Here is an 8492-nt window from a genome sequence, read left to right as displayed (position 1 = left end):
AGATATCACTTACTAATAAAACAATTAAAATAATATTCAGTCTAAGCAATGAATGATGTTAAAATCTCTAAGAACAGCATTTAACTTTCCTCCAAGAGAATTGGATAAAACTGGGTTAACTTGCAGAATCATGGGGAAATTCAAGAGCTAAAAGACCAACAGAATATCCCATATAAGACTATGACAAGAAAGTTTATCTCAGTATAAAGGCAAACTAGAATTCAACTCCCACAGACAATCCAACCCCTAAGAGAAGCTTGGGGGACTTCAGATAAACTGTCTAGCATCAATTTTGTTAGTGTGTACAAGGAGAAATTCTCTTAGAATTCATATCCACATTCAGCTACATATGGGAGAATAACTCCAGTTCACACTGAATAACTGAATTGTGCCACAAAACCTCAAAACAAACCATGAATTTAATTACATGAATCCCAAGCTCACAAAAGAAAACTAAAATCTCCTTTTTTAGGAATGCCCCTTCTCTCAGCCCTCAAAAACATTCCATTGAAATTTTTCTGAGAAATTATCATGATATATATGTGTTACATATATATATATATATATATATATATATATATATATATATATATATATTTAGATATACATGAATCCAGAGAGTGAGTCCTTCTTTTCCCCTATAAACATATGTATATATTTTCCATTTACTGAAAATGAAATTTTTTTCTGTCACATACTGTATCCTGATGAAGGTTTCCCCTTCCTCTAATCCTCCCTGTTTCTCTCCACATCTCTCTCATCAAACCCCTTTTTTCTTTCATTAGCAAACAAAGAGGTTTCTAAGGGATAATAATAACATGTAGTAAGATAAAAGAAAAAGAAAAATAACTAACGCATCAGAAAGGGACAAAACAAACAAAAAAGAAAGAGCTCCTCAAATCACAAGAAAAAGATATAGACACAGAAACCTACTTGAGATTTATTTGATTCATGGACTTGAAGGCTGGGAGGTTTGAAATCACATGCAGGGGTTGCTACCAGGCATCCTTGCTGCTCTGTAACATTCTAAGATACATCATGAGGAGACAAGGAACAAATGGGAGGACAAGGACAGGAAGAGAGGAGCAAGGGAAGAAAAGAGTTGCACACTCTATCCTCATATATATATATATATATATATATATATATATATATATATATATATATAATCTCCAATGTCAAGGACTCAGATTCTTTAGTGGTATCTCAGGAGTTCCATCTCTCCACACCATCACAGTATCAATTAAATTTGAACTCCAGTTTCCTAGAGGACTTTCAGTTTCAGACCAGTACCTAGATTTTGTTTTCTAAAGTAGTTAAAGACTGAAGTATCTACTGTGAATGATCAACTTACAACTACAACCCATTTTAAAAAGTCATGAAATAATGGAGACAGATGTTGAAGTGATTAGTATTCATTTTTATGAACATTACCCTTTCAGTGTTTTAGCCATCTGTGTGTTTTCTTACTTTTTTTCTTTTATTTAAAATATTTTTCAAATTATAATATATATCCTGATTATGGTTTCCTCTTCCTCTACTCCCAGTTCCTCACAACCCCCCTCCCTGGATCTACCCCTTTTCTGTTTTTAATTTTAAAAAACCAAGGTCTTCTTGAGGTACATAAAAAACACTCATTTAAAAAACTAAGAAGAGACTTATAAATAGTATCAAAAAGTTCTGATAAGCTTTAGGTCTACACATTTTGAAACAAAGCTTGAAAATATGATGACTGAAAATAATGATGATAAAATACAGTATAAATGTTAGAAAAAGTGATAATCTAAAATTAGTATCTTCTCAAAATATAGCCATAAAATTGAAACAAAGTATTACTACATACTTTTTAAAAATTGGCTGCCTTTTTTGAGAAAAAAAAGTTAAAATTGGGTGGGTAGGAAAGGGTAGAGGATCTGGAAGAGTTTGCACAGGGAAAGAATGTGATCAAATATAATTAATTTAAAAACTCTCTTAAATAATAAAAGTATAATAATAAAAAGTGAATTGCAAACAGAGCCTGGAGATTAGTGGCAAAATTGTTTATTAGTGTAGATTTTTTTTTCTCTACTACTGTGACAAAGTACAGACCAAAACAATTCTGGGAAAGGATTTATTTGGTTAACAGGTTATATCCCATCATGGTGGAAAGCCAAGGCAGGAATTTCAAGACAGAAGCCTGGGAGGCAGGATCTGAAGCAAAGATCATAAAGGAATGTTACTTGCTGGCTTCTGGTCTGCCTTACTGAGTTACCTTTCTTGTGTAGTCCATTCTTACCTACCTAGGCCTGGTACTGCCAACAGTGGGTCATACATTTCCTACATCAATCAGCACTCAAGAAAATGTTATACACCCTTGTCCAAAGTCCATTAGACATAGGCAGTTCTTAGAAAAAATGTTCCCTATTCCCATGTCTGTAGTGTGTGTCAACTTGACAAAAACAAAACAAAACAACATCAACAACAGATAAAACTTGACACTATATCTAGTGTATAGGAGACTGTGGTCTTGAACTCTAGTAATAGAAAACAAAACGGAAAAGAAATGGTAATTTAAAAAAAAATAGTATTGGTTGCTGGTGAGAAAGCAGCCACACAGAGACATGCATTCATTGCTAATAGAAATGAAAAGTAAGAACACCACTTTAGAAATGGTTTGACAACTCCTTAAAGCAAATATTGACCTATCATTCTCCTAAGTATTGACCCATAGACACACACACACACACACACACACACACACACACACACACACACATACACTCACACCCAAGGATGGTGGTATGCCACAAAGAAAGAAATGAAAATGTTTCTATTTATCAAATTGCAGTGAAATGAACAATAAAACCAATAATAAGAAACTACTGGATTATATCCCATAGAATAAATGTGTATGCAAACACATTGATATAAATAAAGGTAAATGTTACAACATGAATGTAAAATCCACCCCCCCCCCACACACACACACAGGCTCATCTGTTTGGGACCTTGGTTCCCAGATGATATTGCTGCTTTGGGAGGTGGTAGAACTCCACTTTTGGGAGTCTACCTAACTGCTAGACATAGGTCCTTTCTGGTGGGTTTTGAAGGATAAAGCCTGCACAGATTCTGGTGCCTTTTGGGGTTGCTCTGCTGCTACTATGTATACAAATGTTAATTGTTTGCCCTCCACACCCACAAGATATTTTCTGTCCTACAAAAAAATTCTCATGTATACAAAATGACATTGGATAAACTTTGCTTCCCAAATTATCGCTGATTACCTAAAGTTATCTACAGCCTGGACTGGAAAGAAGAAAGGTCGACAGAGCCAAGGCTCTTCAGGAGGCAGAAGGATTACTAGCAGAGAAGGAAGAAAAAAAAAAAAGGTCAGAAGTCACCATGAACTAGAAGTACATGGAATAGAGCAAGTTACTGAGAGGATTGCCATGATGAAGAGAAGCACCCACCCAAAAAAAACAAAACAAAACAAAACAAAACAAAAAAACACGTGTCTTTATAAAAAAGTAGGTTAAAGCATAACTATAAGAGTTAATATTAAAAATCAATAATCATTTAGCATTTCTGATCTGCTAAGACCTGAACATGTTTCATTCACTTATTCTACCTAGTCTTTGCTGTCATGGATTGACTCCTGTCACTGAAACTAAGAGCCAAATTTTGAAAGTCAATCAAATGCTGTCTATGGCAGGGGTGGTCTTTGCAGTTTTCTCCTTATATAAAAAAGAATTTTCTTCTCTTTCTCTTTTTTAATTTTTTTTTTACAATTTATTCATTGCATATCTTGATTGTAGCCCCATCCTTCATCTTCTCTCCATCTCACTCTCCCTCCCTCTTCCACCCTTATCCTTCTCACTCTCCCCTGATAGGGGAAGTTTCCCCCTCTTCTGTCTGACCCTAGCCTATCAGGTCTCATCAGGACTGTCTGGATCCTTTTTGTCTGTGGCCTAGTAAGGCCACCTTACCAGGGGCAGATGATGAAAGAGTAGGCAACCAAGTTCATGCCAGAGATTGCCACTGCTCCCCTTACTAGGAACCCCTATGGAGACTGAGCTGTCTATGAGCTACATTTGAGCAGTGGGGTCTAGGTACTCCCCATGCGTAGTCCTTGGTTAGTGCATCACTCTCTGCAGGGCCCACTGGGCTCAGATTTTTTAGGTTTGTTGGTCTGTTTGTGGAGTTTCTGTCCCCTCCAGGTCCTTCTATCCACTCCCCCTTCTTTCGTAAGACTCTCTGCACTCCACCCAAATTCTCTTAACTGTTGGATGTTCTTGTTTGTAAAGAGGAACTGCACATTTGTTTCCACATACTACCAACACTATCATGCGGCTACACTTCTCTTTATTGCTTGTCAGCAAAATCTACATTTTAAGAGGCCTTACATTTGAAATTTCTCATTCTTTGTTCAAAATAATAAATAGGAAGCATTATAGAACTCTCTGTTCTAATAGATTACTCTCACCATTGACAGGCATTGCTTAATACTGGTCTATTGATGGAGGCTGAAGCCTATTACTTTCACCTGTACCCCTTACTGGCAAGACAAAGTTATCCCTATACTTCCTGGAACTTCTTTTGCTATCAGTATGAAATCTCTTTCTTATAAGCAAGCTGAGGTAAGGTTTAGGGGACTAGCATTCTTTGTCAGCTATGCATGGGATATAGTTTCCATCCAACCTGTGGTTCTTATGTAGAAAAGGAAGTCTCGGCCTTTACTTTCTGTAACAAAGCATCTGTTACAATGGGTGAAGATGAGAAATACTGACTACCAAGCCTCCAACGAAAAAAACCTTAGTCTTATGCTAGCAGTTGGATAAAGTGGAACCATTTGTTATAGGTTGTCCTGACCCAGAAAGAGTTTTCATTTTTCTGTGGCAAGAAGAAGTGGATAAAGAAGGCTCAAGTACTATAAACCGTCAGTATTCTATGATACAGCTGGATTTTATAAATGCTTGTCAGCTTCTTATAAGCTTTTTATCAAAGTTACCATAGGGTTTACATCTTTGTTTGTTTTTAAGATATTTCTTAAGTGTTACCTGTTACTTCTTTTTCTGACAGAGTAGGTCAACAGAAATCAACCTGACACCAATCTGGAAGTGTTTTTTCAAATGATATGGAACCTCTTCTCTGAAAATTAAGAATTTAAATTAATAAATTCTGTTTTATTTGCCCTTCCCAGGGATGTGAGGAAAGGGAGGGATGGGAACAGGAGAGATAAGGTAGGATACAGAGGGACAGAGAGAGCGAGTACAGGGAGAGATGATTAGAATTGGAGGGGTGGGGGCATTTGTTTGGGCAATGTAGAAACATAGCATAATGAAAACTTCCTGGAACCTATGAGGGTGAACAGAGTGGACTCCTAGTAATAAGGGGCATGGAGCCTGAACTGGCCATTTGCTGTAAATAGGCAAAGCTTCCAGTGACATGACTGGGACACATATCCAGCTATAAAACCTTCGACCTGCCTAATTTGCAAGATATACTGGAGCAATGGTGATTCAGAGTTCGTGGGAGTGGTAAACCAATGAGTGGTTTGGCTTGAGGCCCATGCCACAAGAGGAAGCCCATGCATGGTACTACCCTGGATGGCCAGGAACCAAAACCCACATGGCCCAGAAATCTAGGCTAGAACTAATACTGACTGGGAAAAAAGTCAGTGAAATTATTCCTAATGATACTCAAAGATCAGTGCTTAGCCCAATCTCACCACATAGTCTTCCTCTGGCAGGTGTTGGGAGCATGCAAAGACCCATAGCCAAACATTTGGTGAAGCCTGGGGAAACCTACAAAAAAGGAGAGGAAGGATTGTAGGAACCAGAGGGGCCATGGACACCAGGAGAACATGGACCACAGAATCAACTAAGCAGGCCTCATATGGGCTCAGAGTCTGAAGCAGCAATCAGGGAGCCTGAATGTATCTGACCTAGGTGCTCTGCATATATGTTATGGTTGTGTAGCTTGGCATTCTTGTGGGACTCCCAACAGTGGAAGCAGAGGCTGTCTTTGACTATTTTACCTTCCCTTGGGACCCTTGTTGCCCCACTGGGTTACACTGTCCAGCCTTGATATGCTGGCTTTTGCTTTGTCTTTTTTTAAAATAAAGATTTATTTATTCATTATTTATACAGCATCCTGCCTGCATATGTGTCAGTGTACCAGATCTCATTATAGATGGCTATGAGCCACTATGTGGTTGCAGGCAAATGAACTCAGGACCTTTGAAAGAACAGCCAGTACTTAACTTCTGAGCCGTCTCTCCATCCCGGCTTTTGCTTTCTCTTATAACATCTTGTTATGCTTTGTTAGGTTGATGTCCCTGTGAAGCCCTGCTCTTTTCAGAAGGAAAACTAAGGAGCTGTGGATCTGGAGGAGAAGAAGAGGCAGGGACAGGGAAGAATAGAGGGAGGGGAGACTATATTCAGGATTTATTATTTGAAAGAATAATAAATAAAAAGAAAAATGAATTTAAATTAATAGACTGAAGCTCACTGTTAGGTGTTTCCCTGATGCAGAGCAGTCCTCATTAATTAATATCAGAATGAAGAATAACTGGCAATTATTTTGAAGTCTCTGAAAATCAACTAATGTTTCAGATAAATGAACCATTTATTATCTAAGCACCTAAACTCACCAAAACCAAACATCTAGGGCCTTTACTTCACATAACTAGACACTTTTCTCAGAATTCTATAATTCAATTCATATCATAAATTGGATATTTGAGTTTGGGTTTTTGCACCCCATTGTTAACTTTAAAAATCTTTGATTATATTTATTTGCCTTTAAATTGGGAACAAGAAGCCATCAACTCCCTATAACTACCAGCCCCCTTTGGCATCACATTCATTCTCTTCCCTCTCTCTGCATTTCCCAGAAGTGTAGCTGGTCTTTGTTACTTTGTGGGTTCTTTTTTTCCCACCCTTTATCCCCTGCCCAGTGTCACCTCCTAATACTAGATAGGAGAGAAATAAAGATAGAGGGGAAAGGAGAGAGAAAGAAAGAGGGAGAGAGGAAAAGAGGGAAAGGGAAAGAAAGAGGGAGAGAGAGGGAAAGAGTGAAAGAGAGGAAGGGAGAGATCTCTGAAAGTAATTATTTTTCCTTCTGTTTCTCTTTTGACCATGGTTACTAACTAACCTCAAACAACCTCCCTAAAAAAACAACAACTGCTAACCTCATCTCTTGGGGCCCTCACATTATATACACTCTGAAAAGTTTCCAGAATTTCAAATGTCACACACGTGCAGAAACTATCTGCAGCTGGCAAAACCATGTTTCTGACAGAGCATCAGACAAATCATAGTCAGCTGCTGCAGATAATCTGAAGCAGCCCCACATCCCTAAACCTGGGATTAAAACAAAAGCACATTCTTATAATATTTCTATGGTTTTAAAGAAATCCAAATTCCAGAGTTCTCAAAAATACCACTGAACAAAGCCCCACTAGTAGCCTTGGGTATTGCCTGATGTTCTTTACAGAGGGATTCTTGAAACTTCCTGTCACTCTTACAGGACAGTAGAATTAATGATAAATTACACTTAAAATGTGAACTTTTCTGTTTAATGATCTTGATCGTTGTATAAATATTTTTGTGTAAAAAAAAAAAACAAAAAAGAAAAGAATTTATATTGGATTGTGGTGCATTCTATCTCTGTTGGCAATTATTGTAAATGATGGTTTTCAGCCTGATAACTCAGATTTAGAAGCTTTTCTCCTTTAAGAGATGATCACCAGCAATGAGAGTCACAATTATGGTTATCCACTTCTTCACTAAATGACATCAGCAATTTATTCTATAACATTTAGATATCAGTACCTTTAATAATGTATGTGTAAATGTAAATTGCCGGGTAGGTCTTGAGCAAAGAATTCTAATATGCTCTCAGATGATACTTTACTTCAAAATAACATTGCATAAAAAATAATCTAAACTAAATTTGCTTCTTTATTGGAATTTGAAGTCTATTATTCCAAACATATTTTTTCCAAACATATTTTTAAAGCTGTCTACTTCACTCAGGCAGCTAAATTATTGAATATTAGGATGTACTTTTAAGGTCTTCTTACTAATTTCTGATACCCATTTTTTATGATCATTGACATGTCTGCTCTCTCTGTGCCCTGCATTCCAAAGCCACAACACTGACAAAAATAAGAAAGGCAAGGTCCCAAGGAAGCTTAGCAGGTAACGGAGTGTGAACTCAAAGATCAGTTTGGAAAAACAGAACTGACTCTTGAAAGTTGTCCTTGAACCTTCACATAAAGTCCTTAACACATATGTATGCACAAACGCATACACTAATATTTTTAAATGAAAGGCTACATATAAATTAACACAGGGAATGTTTTTACTATGTTGTATATGAGTTCTGAACATTTCAAATATAGTCATCTAATAATTTTCAGCCTTATAGCATCTTTTCCTTTTGTGAAATGGGATACTCACAGAACAAGGAATACATTTGAAGCTTCCTTCATTCTTATTCGTGGTGAG

Source organism: Psammomys obesus, unplaced genomic scaffold (genome assembly GCF_907164565.1).
Source record: "Psammomys obesus unplaced genomic scaffold, mPsaObe1.curated_primary_1811, whole genome shotgun sequence".
In the NCBI taxonomy this organism is placed as follows: domain Eukaryota; kingdom Metazoa; phylum Chordata; class Mammalia; order Rodentia; family Muridae; genus Psammomys; species Psammomys obesus.
Note: the sequence above shows the minus strand (reverse complement) of the source record.